We start from the raw sequence: 14,779 nt of genomic DNA on the forward strand, positions 1-14,779 counted from the left end.
TATGGTTAGGTGTGGTAAGTTCGAGGAAAAAATCCCTTTTGTCTCAACCCTTGCGTCTTCAAGAACACAGGAGAGAATTGACTCTACTAATAAAATTGAAAGAAGATTTGTCAAGTATGATTGTCAACTCAACTATACTATGAGTTCTCTTTGCAAAAAGAAGAAACATCGTGAATATCGCATAACATAATCATAGTTGAATTTCAGATCCCAAAGCAAGAATAGAATGCTATAGCAGGCGAGAAACCTAATGTAAATGAGCCTTTCATCTAATGATTAAAATGAAAGATATTCTTACCCATATGGCCACATGCAAAAGGTGGACAAAACATTTCATTTGGGCCGATCCTCAATCCATTCATTTAAATTGATTCAGTCCAGAAACTCCACATGTACAAACTTACTGGAATGAAATCGTTGTTCTTCACTTCAATAATTACCATTCTGCAAATGAAAAAACAAATATGACTCTAATGCCTGTTTGCACTGACTTAACGTTAAGGCTTATTTGGTCCTCCAATTCCTAAAGCTGCACTGGTTTACGGAACATAAAATTTGAATAATTAGGAAATCTAGAAATTATTGCTCTGTTTTTATAATATGCAGTGCACCAGTTTTACTTTTCTACTACAGCAAATGCCATTGAATGAATTGAAGAATTTAGAATATTGCCAATGACTCATTGAAATGCATGACTCATTAATGCTTTTTCTTCATCTCGCATAGAAAAATCACAACATGAATCAATATCAACTCACCGCTCTCATGCAAACTTCAAACTTTTTAACTCACGGCTATCGACTTATTCTACATCTTCACCTTCCTGGTAGTCATGAACCCATTCATAACAAATTTTCAAATTCTTCACCCTTCTGATTGTCATCATCTTCATTTTCTTTCTTGCCAGTCATCTAGAAATAAAACAATTCAATGAGTTTGCATTTCTTCTGTCTTCATATAGATATATCACTTTTGAAGATTCCCCAAGTATTTTGTTACATGATCAAAAAATTGCAAAATCAATCAACTTACAAATTGGTTCCTCGATTCATATGAGCACCTAAATGTCATCAAGTCAAAGTAGAAAAATAAATCGGTCAATAAAATGTAAGCTCTTAGCAAAAATATTCAAGTTTTCTCAAAATCCAATTCAAACTATTCACTGCATCTCCATAAAGATTAATAAAGAGACAGAGAGCGTCAAGTGTCAGTCCCATAACCACAGAACACAAATGTTATGAAAAGAACAGAACAGATCCTTTAGAACTTGTTAGAACAAACCGCTTCGCAAACCTGTTCTTTTCGAAGAACGGAACCTGTTCCCATCATCAAAAGGGAAGGTTCGCGTTACAGAACAGAACAGGTCGGAAATGTTCCCTGAATTTACCTGTTCCATTACAACTCTACAAATGAGGCCTTATTTATCGTAGATGTATAATACTGACATGGATTACAGAACATCAAATATGAATAATTAGGGTATCTAGAAATCATTGCTGCTTTTATAATATGCAGTGCACCAGTTTATAACATCACTGGGAGAACTAGCTTCAGATTTTTTGGAATGATTATAGTTGACATCAAAGCAAAAAAAAATATACAATAATATGGATAAATTGTCTTGGGAGTGGAATAATAAAATTGCGAAACGTCGCTTAAAGGAATGACTTAACGTCTCTCATTTAAACTTATTCCAATCAATTTATCCATATTGAAGATGAGGAATACGATAAATACGATAGTGTTAGTTTTAGTAAAAGCAAATCTTATGTATTTATGAACCTTCAATTTAATGATGAAATATTGAAGGATTCAAAGATGCAATGTTGAATCCGTGCAGTTCTCATAAGAGAGATTTGTCTTATGCTTGAAACAGTATTCTTACCCAGATGCCAGAGGGTGGACATTAAATTTCATTGTAGCCATCTTCAATCCATTCATCCAACTTGATTCAGTCTATATTATCCAGGAACTTACTGCAAAAAAACAATGAAACTGTTGTTTTTCTTTTCAATAATTCCCATTCTGCAATTGAAAAAAACAAATATGACTCTTATGCCTGTTTGCACAGACTTAACGTTAAGGCTTATTTGGTCCTCTAAAGCTGCACTGGTTTACAAAAATTAAAATTTGAATAATTAGCATATCTAGAAATTATTGCTCAGTTTTTATAATGTGCACTTAATATCCACAAATTAAATTTTTTATTACAGTGAATTCCATTGGAATTCCTTTTGGAATGATTATAGTAGACATCAAAAATATATACTTGTACTGCACTAGTTTTATCAATAGAAATCAATATTGAATAAGTTGGTGTAAACAGGTGTTTAAGAGATTAGGGAATGAGTTACCGGCAAGCATAAACAAGGCCTTATTCCTAAACATCAAAATATGTACTCACACAGCACTAGTTTTAACACTAGAAATAAGTTAGAGCAAACAAATCAACACAACAGAAACAGAAATGACAGTATAACCAGAGACCATAGTATGCTATGGTCTCTGGACCAAAGATTTTTTACTCTATGAAGTAAAAAATCTTTGGATGATGCTGAGAGTAATTCGAGAATTTAGAATGGCCAATGACTCATTCACTCATTAATGCTTTTTCTTCATACCACATTGTGAATTATCTAAAAAATATAACCGAAGAATGACAAATCAACATTCATTTAAAATATTAATTTCATAAGAAACTCACCAGTTTACGTAAACTTTCAACTCACCGCTATGGACTCTTTCTACATCTTCACCTTCCTGGTGGTCACCTATTCATAACAAATTTCAAATTCAAATTCTTCACCTAACATTCATTGATTATGTATTCTTACCCTTCTGATTATCATCTGCATTTTCTTCTCACCAGTTTCCTACAATGAAAACAACTCAATGAGTTTGTAGTTCTCCTATTTTCATATAAATACATTGCTAAGAAATATGAATCTTTGGTTGAAGCAAAGAGCAATTCCAATATAAATCCTACTCATTCATGCTTTTTCATCATCTGACATTGTAAATATTACCGAATGAACGAAAGAGAATGACATCTGACATTGTAAAGTATTTGAAAAATATTACTGAATTAACGAAAGAGAATGACATGAATCAACATTTATTTAAGATATTAATATCATAAGAAACTTGCAGCTCTCATGCAAACCTTCAACTCACCGCTATTGACTTTTCCTACATCTTCGAATTCTTCACCTTTTCTTTCTTGTCAGTCTTCTACAATCAAAACAATTCAATGAGTTTTTAGTTTTTTTGTTTTCATATCAATACATCAATTTTGAATATTCCTTCACGTGTTTCAGAGTGTATTTTATCATATTGTCACACTTGCCCATACATGATTGCGAAGAAATATGAATTTTGTAGATTGTAAGTGAAATCAGATCAAAACATTGGAGAGTAAAGATTTTTTTCACTGACCTGGCTTATTACTTATTTCATTACCATATTTAATGTACGTACTGAATTCTCTACAGCATATTTGTCATAAGTTCAAACAGTACGTACTGAATTCTCAATGTTCAAACATAACCATCAAATTTTTGGAATCTCGAAATATTTTTACACGTTACATGTATGAATTTACTCACATTGAAGAAAAACTCGATTCTGTTTTCGTTGCAATCCATACGTGATGAACAACAGTTTCCACTATTTTACATTTTTGAAGTCATTCCCTTCACGACTTCATGTTGAAACTGCAAAAAAAAGAGTTAATTATTCAATTGAACCTCACAAAATGAATTTCACACCTCACTTGAAAACAATTCCTTGATTCAATTTCAGTCCCAGCGTACTTTCCTTCCGTTGAAACTACAAAAGAATTAATTTATTAGTCATAATTGCGCACTACTTTTTGCAGGTGTTCATATCTTATGATAAACAACTCACATCTGCATTGTGTAATGGCAGCTTAATTGTTCTAGAATTATAATATTATAATTTATGGTTATTACTGTAATGTAGGCTTAATATGTCACAGAAACATGCATGGGTAATACCCTATAGGGGGAAAAAACCCCCCTATAAGGGGGACCACAAAGTCGCAATCAATAGATAAATTCGATCTAAGATCCGTAGTAATTTATCTATGATTTCATCGATGGACTTACTTTGCCAATGCAAATAAGCAATAACAAAATAACCCCATCGAAGTGGCCTCTTCCACCGGCCCAACTTTGTGATCCCAATAATTCTATACTTTCACCTTCTTTATAAACGATGAGTCGGAATAACTGTTGAGTATTATGCGACACGGAAAACGCGAAAAATTTCAAAAGTCACGAATTTTTCCGGTACGAAAAGCTTGTAAAAAGGAAGATAATCACTTGAAAAACCGTTCTTCAAAGGAATGAAACCCGAAAGGGGGCCAAAATGGCGAAAGGATTAATTATTCAGTCGAGGCAGGCAATCGGTAATACAGTTGCGGCAGTGCGGCCACCTATGAATGAATGTACGAAGCTAATACTCAGTTCATTGATTTTAAAGACGTCTACTAATAAATGTTCTAATGGCTTCTTTATACGATTGTCATTGTAGTCATAATTGTCAGAAGTTTTTTGAATTTCTTTCTCGTTTTTTCAATGAATAACTACTGAATAACCACTAGCAGCACTGGAAGAACTAGCTTCAGATCTTTTGGAATACAAACTCTGGATGTACGGAATAAGAGGTCAAGCAAGCATATAAATGGCTGGAAACTTATCTGAAGGAAAGAAGACAATATGTAGCAGTTGAGAAAGATGGAATAAAAGGTTTCTCACAAATAGCTATGAAACAACTAGGTATAGAGCAGGAGGTATATTGGGCCCTTTCTTGTTCATAACTTATGTAAATGACTTGGAGAACTATCTAACAGAACAACGTGAAATGAAGGAACTGGAATTCGATCCCAATAACTTACAGATAATCAACACGGAAGAGATTACAGAAATGGAAGAACTGAAATACGAAGGGAATCCCAATATAAACTTACAAATAATCAACACAGAAGAGAATATAGAATCCCTCCTAACTCAATATGCCGATGACACAAACATCTTATCCTGGGAAAAGAACAAGGCAAGACAACATCTCATCAAGATTGAAAAATGGTTCAACACAAATCAACTCATCCTAAACAAGGAAAAGACAACAGCTATTCTTTTCAGGACAAAACAAATTAAGGCGGAAATACCAGAACAGATTACCCTAGGATACGGCATACAAAAGCTAGAAAGATCTTCAAAATTCCTGCTTTGAAGCCATAGCAAAATATGGTATCGTATTTTGGGGGTCCAGCTCAGATATCCAGCATATTTTTGTGATTCAAAAGCGAGCAATAAGATCCATTACAAAAATGAAAGCTAAAGAAAGTTATAGGGGAGTCTTCAAGAAACACAAAATCCTCACCATATACGGTTTATACATCTATGAGTGCTTGATATTTGTCTCACAAAATACCAGCGAATTCCAAACCGAAAAAAGCCATAGCTATCCAACGAGAACCAACGACATCATGTACCCAATTCATAGACTTACACTCTCAGAAAAGGGAACACACTATAGATGCATCAAGTTTTTCAATAATCTACAGGCTACAAAGACTAAGATCACACAAAACCTTCAAACGAGAGCTCAGGAAGTACTTTATCGACTTAGAACCCTATACAATACAAGAATTCAAATTAAATTAAAGATCTATGTTTTTCTTTTTGACACAATTTCTTGCAGTTTCATGTAACTCTTAGAAATAAAGAAGCTTATTTATTTTATTTAATTTATTTATACAATAATATGGATAAATTGTCTTGGGAGTGAAATAATAAAATTGCGAAACTCTCATTTAAACTTATTCCAATCCCGAGACAATTTATCCACAATTGAAGAAAAGGAATACGATAGTGTTAGATTTAGTAAAAGCGAGAATCTTATGTATTTATCCCGCATGATTCAGAAACAGGCGATAAAATAGCCTCCTGTAAATTAGGGAATCCAGACCATGTGACTTTGGCGCCTGGTTGGCAAACAGAGATTTGTGTTTCACTTAAATTTCTTAAAAAAATGGTCATTATAGATAATGTATATACACTAAGGTCACGTTCTTATTCATTCAATATATAATTTAGAAAAGTTTTTTTTGTCTTGCATGAATTGAAATTCAATAATTTTATCGGTTTCATGAGATCAGAGCATAACATCATTGATGTTTTTTCACCTAATTCTCTTCGCTGTTTGATCCTTTTCATTATGTAGGACCTTCTGTCGAATAATCAAAATATTTCTCTCTATAATTTCTTCATTGGTATTCATTAATTACTGAAGTACAATAAAATTTATATATCTATGTATATGATTTTAGTAAAGTAAATAAATGCAGATCAACACAATTGAGTTTCTCTCAAATATTTTTATTATTCAAACATACATCAATTTTACTAATGTGAGTAACATTTTATTGATAGGACTCAGTACTGTTGTTGATGTTGATGAAATGTGAGGTTCTATTTCTGGAAAAATAGCTGCTTTAATGAATTTATGATCACAATAATACTTCCACAAAAATACATTATTGATATTGTCCATTAGTCACCGAGGAGTGTTTTCAACTTTCTTTTCTAAGTCTTCTATTTTTCTGGTGGCAAATTTGAGCTGCTCAACTTGTGTACATGGTCATTGTCAAGTCTGTTTGTTTAGCACAGCCTCTCAATCTGCTTTGCTGTGCTTGCTCTGTATCACCCAGATCACTTCCTTCGTTAAACTAAAAAATGAATAGAAAATTTTACATATTTTTAGTAAGTTATACTTTTATAAAATCGTATTCGAAAGAAATCACTGTATATTCAGTTTCACTTATAGGTATATGAATACAGACACATAGTTATTCTACTTAGGTACCTACCCGTTATGAAATGTCTGCTACATACTCCTTGGTTCCTAATAACTGATTCAGTTAAATCTTCTCTCTTGAGCTGCTAACCACATATCATATCACTTCTTCGTTAATATGTAGGTAATGCACAGATTTTGTCACAGTAGGTATACAAAAAAATCCTTATGGTACCGATCTGCACGACTTCCACAATTAACCATAATACTTGTTACAGGCATTTTTCTTTCGGAATAAAACTTAGTTCTCACTATTCACTATATATATCAAAAAAACTAAACGATATTTAACACCAATCAATGTCAAATATTCAGAAAAAGCTTCCGAAAGTTCCAAATTAGGAAAGGAAAACGTTGTTTGCCAACCAACCGCCATATTGAAATATTTTGACAGGTGATTGGATTGCCTAATGAACCTTTAATGATGAAGATTGAAGGATTCGAAGATGCAATGTTGAGTTCCTGCAGTTCTCATAAGAGAGATTTGTCTTATGCTTGAAACAGTATTCTTACCCAGATGATGCCAGAGGGTGGACATTAAATTTCATTGTAGCCTATCTTCAATCCATTCATCCAACTTGATTCAGTCTATATTATCCAACTTACTGCAAAAAAAAAATGAAATTGTTTTTCTTTTCAATAATTCCCATTCTGCAACAGACTTAACGTTAAGGCCTATTTGGTCCTCCAATTTCTAGAGCTGCACTGGTTTACAGAACATAAAATTTGAATAGTTAGCATATCTAGAAATTATTGCTCAGTTTTTATAATGTGCACTTAATATCCACAAATTAAATTTTTTATTACAGTGAATTCCATTGGAATTCCTTTTGGAATGATTATAGTAGACATCAAAAAATATATACTTGCACTGCACTAGTTTTATCAATAGAAATCAATATTGAATAAGTTGGTGTAAACAGGTGTTTAAGAGATTAGGGAATGAGTTACCGGCAAGCATAAACAAGGCCTTATTCCTAAACATCAAAATATGTACTCACACAGCACTAGTTTTAACACAAGAAATAAGTTAGAGCAAACAAATCAACACAACAGAAACAGAAATGACAGTATAACCAGAGACCATAGTATGCTATGGTCTCTGGAGCAAAGATTTTTTACTCTATGAAGTAAAAATCTTTGGATGATGCCGAGAGTAATTCGAGAATTTAGAATATTGGCCAATGACTCATTCACTCATTAATGCTTTTTCTTCATACCACATTGTGAAGTATTTGAAAAATATTACCGAAGAATGACAAATCAACATTCATTTAAAATATTAATTTCATAAGAAACTCACCAGTTTAAGCAAACTTTCAACTCACCGCTATGGACTCTTTCTACATCTTCACCTTCCTGGTGGTCACCTATTCATAACAAATTTCAAATTCTTCACCTAACATTCATTGATTATGTTTTTCTTACCCTTCTGATTATCATCATCTGCATTTTCTTCTTGCCAGTTTCCTACAATGAAAACAACTCAATGAGTTTGTAGTTCTCCTATTTTCATATAAATACATTGCTAAGAAATATGAATCTTTGGTTGAAGCAAAGAGCAATTCCAATATAAATCCTACTCATTCATGCTTTTTCATCATCTGACATTGTAAATATTACCGAATGAACGAAAGAGAATGACATCTGACATTGGTATTTGAAAAATATTACCGAATGAACGACAGAGAATGACATGAATCAGCATTTATTTAAGATATTAATATCATAAGAAACTTGCAGCTCTCATGCAAACCTTCAACTCACCGCTATTGACTTTTCCTACATCTTCGAATTCCTCATCTGAATCACTCATCGATCCTGATCGTCATCATCTTCATTTTCTTTCTTGTCAGTCTTCTACAATCAAAACAATTCAATGAGTTTTTAGTTTTTTTGTTTTCATATCAATACATCAATTTTGAATATTCCTTCACGTGTTTCAGAGTGTATTTTATCATATTGTCACACTTGCCCATACATGATTGCGAAGAAATATGAATTTTGTAGATTGTAAGTGAAATCAGATCAAAACATTGGAGAGTAAAGATTTTTTTCACTGACCTGGCTTATTACTTATTTCATTACCATATTTTTCATGTACGTACTGAATTCTCTACAGCATATTTGTCATAAGTTCAAACATAACCATCAAATTTTTGGAATCTCGAAATATTTTTACACGTTACATATGAATTTACTTACATTGAAGAAACTCAAATCTGTTTTCGGTGCAATCCATACCGGATGTGATGAACAACAGTTTCCACTACTTTACATTTCTTCACGACTTCATGTTGAAACTGCAAAAAAAGAAAAGAGTTAATTATTCAATTGAACCTCACAAATGAATTTATTCACACTCACTTGAAAACAATCTTGATTTTTCTTCCGTTCAACTTCAGTTTTCACGTACTTTCCTTCCGTTGAAACTACAAAAGAATTAATTCAATAGTCATAATTGCGCACTACTTTTTGCAGGTGTTCATATCTTATGATAAACAACTCACATCTGCATTGTGTAATGGCAGCTTAATTGTTCTAGAATTATAATATTATAATTTATGGTTATTACTGTAATGTAGGCTTAATATGTCACAGAAACATGCATGGGTAATACCCTATAGGGGGAAAAAACCCCCCTATAAGGGGGACCACAAAGTCGCAATCAATAGATAAATTCGATCAAAGATCCGTAGTAATTTATCTATGATTTCATCGATGGACTTACTTTGCCAATGCAAATAAGCAATAACAAAATAACCCCATCGAAGTGGCCTCTTCCACCGGCCCAACTTTGTGATCCCAATAATTCTATACTTTCACCTTCTTTATAAACGATGAGTCGGAATAACTGTTGAGTATTATGCGACACGGAAAACGCGAAAAATTTCAAAAGTCACGAATTTTTCCGGTACGAAAAGCTTGTAAAAAGGAAGATAATCACTTGAAAAATCGTTCTTCAAAGGAATGAAACCCGAAAGGGGGCCAAAATGGCGAAAGGATTAATTATTCAGTCGAGGCAGGCAATCGGTAATACAGTTGCGGCAGTGCGGCCACCTATGAATGAATGTACGAAGCTAATACCAGTTCATTGATTTTAAAGACGTCTACTAATAAATGTTCTAATGGCTTCTTTATACGATTGTCATTGTAGTCATAATTGTCAGAAGTTTTTTGAATTTCTTTCTCGTTTTTTCAATGAATAACTACTGAATAACCACTAGCAGCACTGGAAGAACTAGCTTCAGATCTTTTGGAATACAAACTCTGGATGTACGGAATAAGAGGTCAAGCATATAAATGGCTGGAAACTTATCTGAAGGAAACAACTAGGTATAGAGCAGGAGGTATATTGGGCCCTTTCTTGTTCATAACTTATGTAAATGACTTGGAGAACTATCTAACAGAACAACGTGAAATGAAGGAACTGGAATTCGATCCCAATAACTTACAGATAATCAACACGGAAGATATTACAGAAATGGAAGAACTGAAATACGAAGGGAATCCCAATAAACTTACAAATAATCAACACAGAAGAGAATATAGAATCCCTCCTAACTCAATATGCCGATGACATCTTATCCTGGGAAAAGAACAAGGCAAGCCAACATCTCATCAAGATTGAAAAATGGTTCAACACAAATCAACTCATCCTAAACAAGGAAAAGACAACAGCTATTCTTTTCAGGACAAAACAAATAAAGGCGGAAATACCAGAACAGATTACCCTAGGATACGGCATACAAAAGCTAGAAAGATCATCAAAATTCCTTGGAGTTTACCTGGACAAGTTCCTAGATTGGGGGGAACACTTGTATGTGTCAGGAAAATTAAACTCAACAACATATGCTCTAAGAAGTATATCCACTCACATGAATGAGGCAACAACAAAGACCTTTTACTATGCCTGCTTTGAAGCCATAGCAAAATATGGTATCGTATTTTGGGGGTCCAGCTCAGATATCCAGCATATTTTTGTGATTCAAAAGCGAGCAATAAGATCCATTACAAAAATGAAAGCTAAAGAAAGTTATAGGGGAGTCTTCAAGAAACACAAAATCCTCACCATATACGGTTTATACATCTATGAGTGCTTGATATTTGTCTCACAAAATACCAGCGAATTCCAAACCGAAAAAAGCCATAGCTATCCAACGAGAACCAACGACATCATGTACCCAATTCATAGACTTACACTCTCAGAAAAGGGAACACACTATAGATGCATCAAGTTTTTCAATAATCTACAGGCTACAAAGACTAAGATCACACAAAACCTTCAAACGAGAGCTCAGGAAGTACTTTATCGACTTAGAACCCTATACAATACAAGAATTCAAATTAAATTAAAGATCTATGTTTTTCTTTTTGACACAATTTCTTGCAGTTTCATGTAACTCTTAGAAATAAAGAAGCTTATTTATTTTATTTAATTTATTTATACAATAATATGGATAAATTGTCTTGGGAGTGAAATAATAAAATTGCGAAACTCTCATTTAAACTTATTCCAATCCCGAGACAATTTATCCATAATTGAAGAAAAGGAATACGATAGTGTTAGATTTAGTAAAAGCGAGAATCTTATGTATTTATCCTGCATGATTCAGAAACAGGCGATAAAATAGCCTCATGTAAATTAGGGAATCCAGACCATGTGACTTTGGCGCCTGGTTGGCAAACAGAGATTTGTGTTTCACTTAAATTTCTTAATGGTTATTATAGATAATGTATATACACTAAGGTCACGTTCTTATTCATTCAATATATAATTTAGAAAAGGTTTTTTTGTCTTGCATGAATTGAAATTCAATAATTTTATCGGTTTCATGAGATCAGAGCAAAACATCATTGGTGTTTTTTCACCTAATGCTCTTCGCTGTTTGATCCTTTTCATTATGTAGGACCTTCTGTCGAATAATCAAAATATTTCTCTCTATAATTTCTTCATTGAATGTTACCATTTTGGTATCGTTCGATTTGATTAATGGAAATAAATCATGCAAACTTGCACGCACTGTATTCATTAATTACTGAAGTACAATAAAATTTATATATCTATGTATATGTTTTTAGTATAGTAAATAAATGCAGATCAACACAATTGAGTTTCTCTCAAATATTTTTATTATTCAAACATACATCAATTTTACTAATGTGAGTAACATTTTATTGATAGGACTCAGTACTGTTGTTGATGTTGATGAAATGTGAGGTTCTATTTCTGGAAAAATAGCTGCTTTAATGAATTTATGATCAAACCCACAATAATACTTCCACAAAAATACATTATTGATATTGTCCATTAGTCACCGAGGAGTGTTTTCAACTTTCTTTTCTAAGTCTTCTATTTTTCTGCTGGCAAATTTGAGCTGCTCAACTTGTGTACTCAACATGGTCATTGTCAAGTCTGTTTGTTTAGCACAGCCTCTCAATCTGCTTTGCTGTGCTTGCTCTGTATCACCCAGATCACTTCCTTCGTTAAACTAAAAAATGAATAGAAAATTTTACATATTTTTAGTAAGTTATACTTTTATAAAATCGTATTCGAAATAAATCACTGTATATTCAGTTTCACTTATAGGTATATGAATACAGACACATAGATATTCTTCTTAGGTACCTACCCGTTATGAAATGATCTTCTCTCTTGAGCTGCTAACCACATATCATATCACTTCTTCGTTAATATGTAGGTAATGCACAGATTTTGTCACAGTAGGTATACGAAAAAATCCTTATGGTACCGATCTGCACGACTTCCACAATTAACCATAATACTTGTTACAGGCATTTTTCTTTCGGAATAAAACTTAGTTCTCACTATTCACTATATATATCAAAAAAACTAAACGATATTTAACACCAATCAATGTCAAATATTCAGAAAAAGCTTCCGAAAGTTCCAAATTAGGAAAGGAAAACGTTGTTTGCCAACCAACCGCCATATTGAAATATTTTGACAGGTGATTGGATTGCCTAATGAACCTTTAATGATGAAGATTGAAGGATTCGAAGATGCAATGTTGAGTTCCTGCAGTTCTCATAAGAGAGATTTGTCTTATGCTTGAAACAGTATTCTTACCCAGATGATGCCAGAGGGTGGACATTAAATTTCATTGTAGCCTATCTTCAATCCATTCATCCAACTTGATTCAGTCTATATTATCCAACTTACTGCAAAAAAAAAAATGAAATTGTTGTTTTTCTTTTCAATAATTCCCGTTCTGCAACAGACTTAACGTTAAGGCCTATTTGGTCCTCCAATTTCTACATAAAATTTGAATAATTAGCATATCTAGAAATTATTGCTCAGTTTTTATAATGTGCACTTAATATCCACAAATTAAATTTTCTATTACAGTGAATTCCATTACTGACATATTTTTTGGAATGATTATAGTAGACATCAAAAAATATATACTTGCACTGCACTAGTTTTATCAATAGAAATCAATATTGAATAAGTTGGTGTAAACAGGTGTTTAAGAGATTAGGGAATGAGTTACCGGCAAGCATAAACAAGGCCTTATTCCTAACATCAAAATATGTACTCACACAGCACTAGTTTTAACACAAGAAATAAGTTAGAGCAAACAAATCAACACAACAGAAACAGAAATGACAGTATAACCAGAGACCATAGTATGCTATGGTCTCTGGACCAAAGATTTTTTACTCTATGAAGTAAAAATCTTTGGATGATGCCGAGAGTAATTCGAGAATTTAGAATATTGGCCAATGACTCATTCACTCATTAATGCTTTTTCTTCATACCACATTGTGAAGTATTTGAAAAATATTACCGAAGAATGACAAATCAACATTCATTTAAAATATTAATTTCATAAGAAACTCACCAGTTTACGTAAACTTTCAACTCACCGCTATGGACTCTTTCTACATCTTCACCTTCCTGGTGGTCACCTATTCATAACAAATTTCAAATTCAAATTCTTCACCTAACATTCATTGATTATGTATTCTTACCCTTCTGATTATCATCTGCATTTTCTTCTCACCAGTTTCCTACAATGAAAACAACTCAATGAGTTTGTAGTTCTCCTATTTTCATATAAATACATTGCTAAGAAATATGAATCTTTGGTTGAATCAAAGAGCAATTCCAATATAAATCCTACTCATTAATGCTTTTTCTTCAATCATCTGACATTGTAAATATTCATTGTAAATATTACCGAATGAACGAAAGAGAATGACATCTGACTTTGTAAAGTATTTGAAAAATATTACCCAATTTACAACAGAGAATGACATGAATCAACATTTATTTAAGATATTAATATCATAAGAAACTTGCAGCTCTCATGCAAACCTTCAACTCACCGCTATTGAATTTTCCTACATCTTCGAATTCTTCACCTGAATCACTCATCGATCCTGATCATCTTCATTTTCTTTCTTGTCAGTCTTCTACAATCAAAGCAATTCAATGAGTTTTTAGTTCTTTTGTTTTCATATGAATACATCAATTTTGAAAATTCCTTCACGTGTTTCAGAGTTTGTAAGTGAAATCAGATCACTGGAGAGTAAAGATTTTTTTCACTGACCTGGCTCATTACTTATTTCATTACCATATTTTATGTACGTACTGAATTCTCTACAGCATATGTTCAAACATAACCATCAAATTTTTGGAATCTCGAAATATTTTTACACGTTACATATGAATTTACTTACATTGAAGAAACTCAAATCTGTTTTCGTTGCAATCCATACCGGATGTGATGAACAACAGTTTCCACTATTTTACATTTCTTCACGACTTCATGTTGAAACTGCAAAAAAAGAAAAGAGTTAATTATTCAATTGAACCTCACAAATGAATTTATTCACACTCACTTGAAAACAATCTTGATTTTTCTTCCGT

At 32.7% G+C, this 14,779-nt stretch overlaps 2 long non-coding RNA genes across 3 annotated transcripts; both read right to left on the reverse strand.

Moving 5' to 3' along the window:
• Window positions 1-3,540: 3,540 nt before the first annotated feature.
• On the reverse strand, window positions 3,541-5,243 carry LOC123321808. Its single transcript, XR_006538927.1, has 4 exons — window positions 4,223-5,243; window positions 3,907-3,937; window positions 3,768-3,828; window positions 3,541-3,713 (listed from the first exon to the last, which is right to left on the reverse strand). It is a non-coding gene; the product is annotated as an uncharacterized LOC123321808 (long non-coding RNA).
• Window positions 5,244-9,376: 4,133 nt separating this feature from the next.
• On the reverse strand, window positions 9,377-14,766 carry LOC123321806. 2 transcript variants are annotated; one of them, XR_006538925.1, is made up of 7 exons: window positions 14,752-14,766; window positions 14,590-14,687; window positions 14,236-14,322; window positions 13,879-13,917; window positions 13,749-13,815; window positions 12,974-13,065; window positions 9,377-9,423 (listed from the first exon to the last, which is right to left on the reverse strand). It is a non-coding gene; the product is annotated as an uncharacterized LOC123321806 (long non-coding RNA). The 2 variants fall into 2 exon arrangements; XR_006538924.1 differs by lacking the exon at window positions 9,377-9,423 and having other exon boundaries at window positions 11,993-13,065.
• Between the last annotated feature and the right edge of the window lie 13 nt (window positions 14,767-14,779).

This window comes from Coccinella septempunctata, chromosome X (assembly GCF_907165205.1).
Source record: "Coccinella septempunctata chromosome X, icCocSept1.1, whole genome shotgun sequence".
Classification (NCBI taxonomy): domain Eukaryota; kingdom Metazoa; phylum Arthropoda; class Insecta; order Coleoptera; family Coccinellidae; genus Coccinella; species Coccinella septempunctata.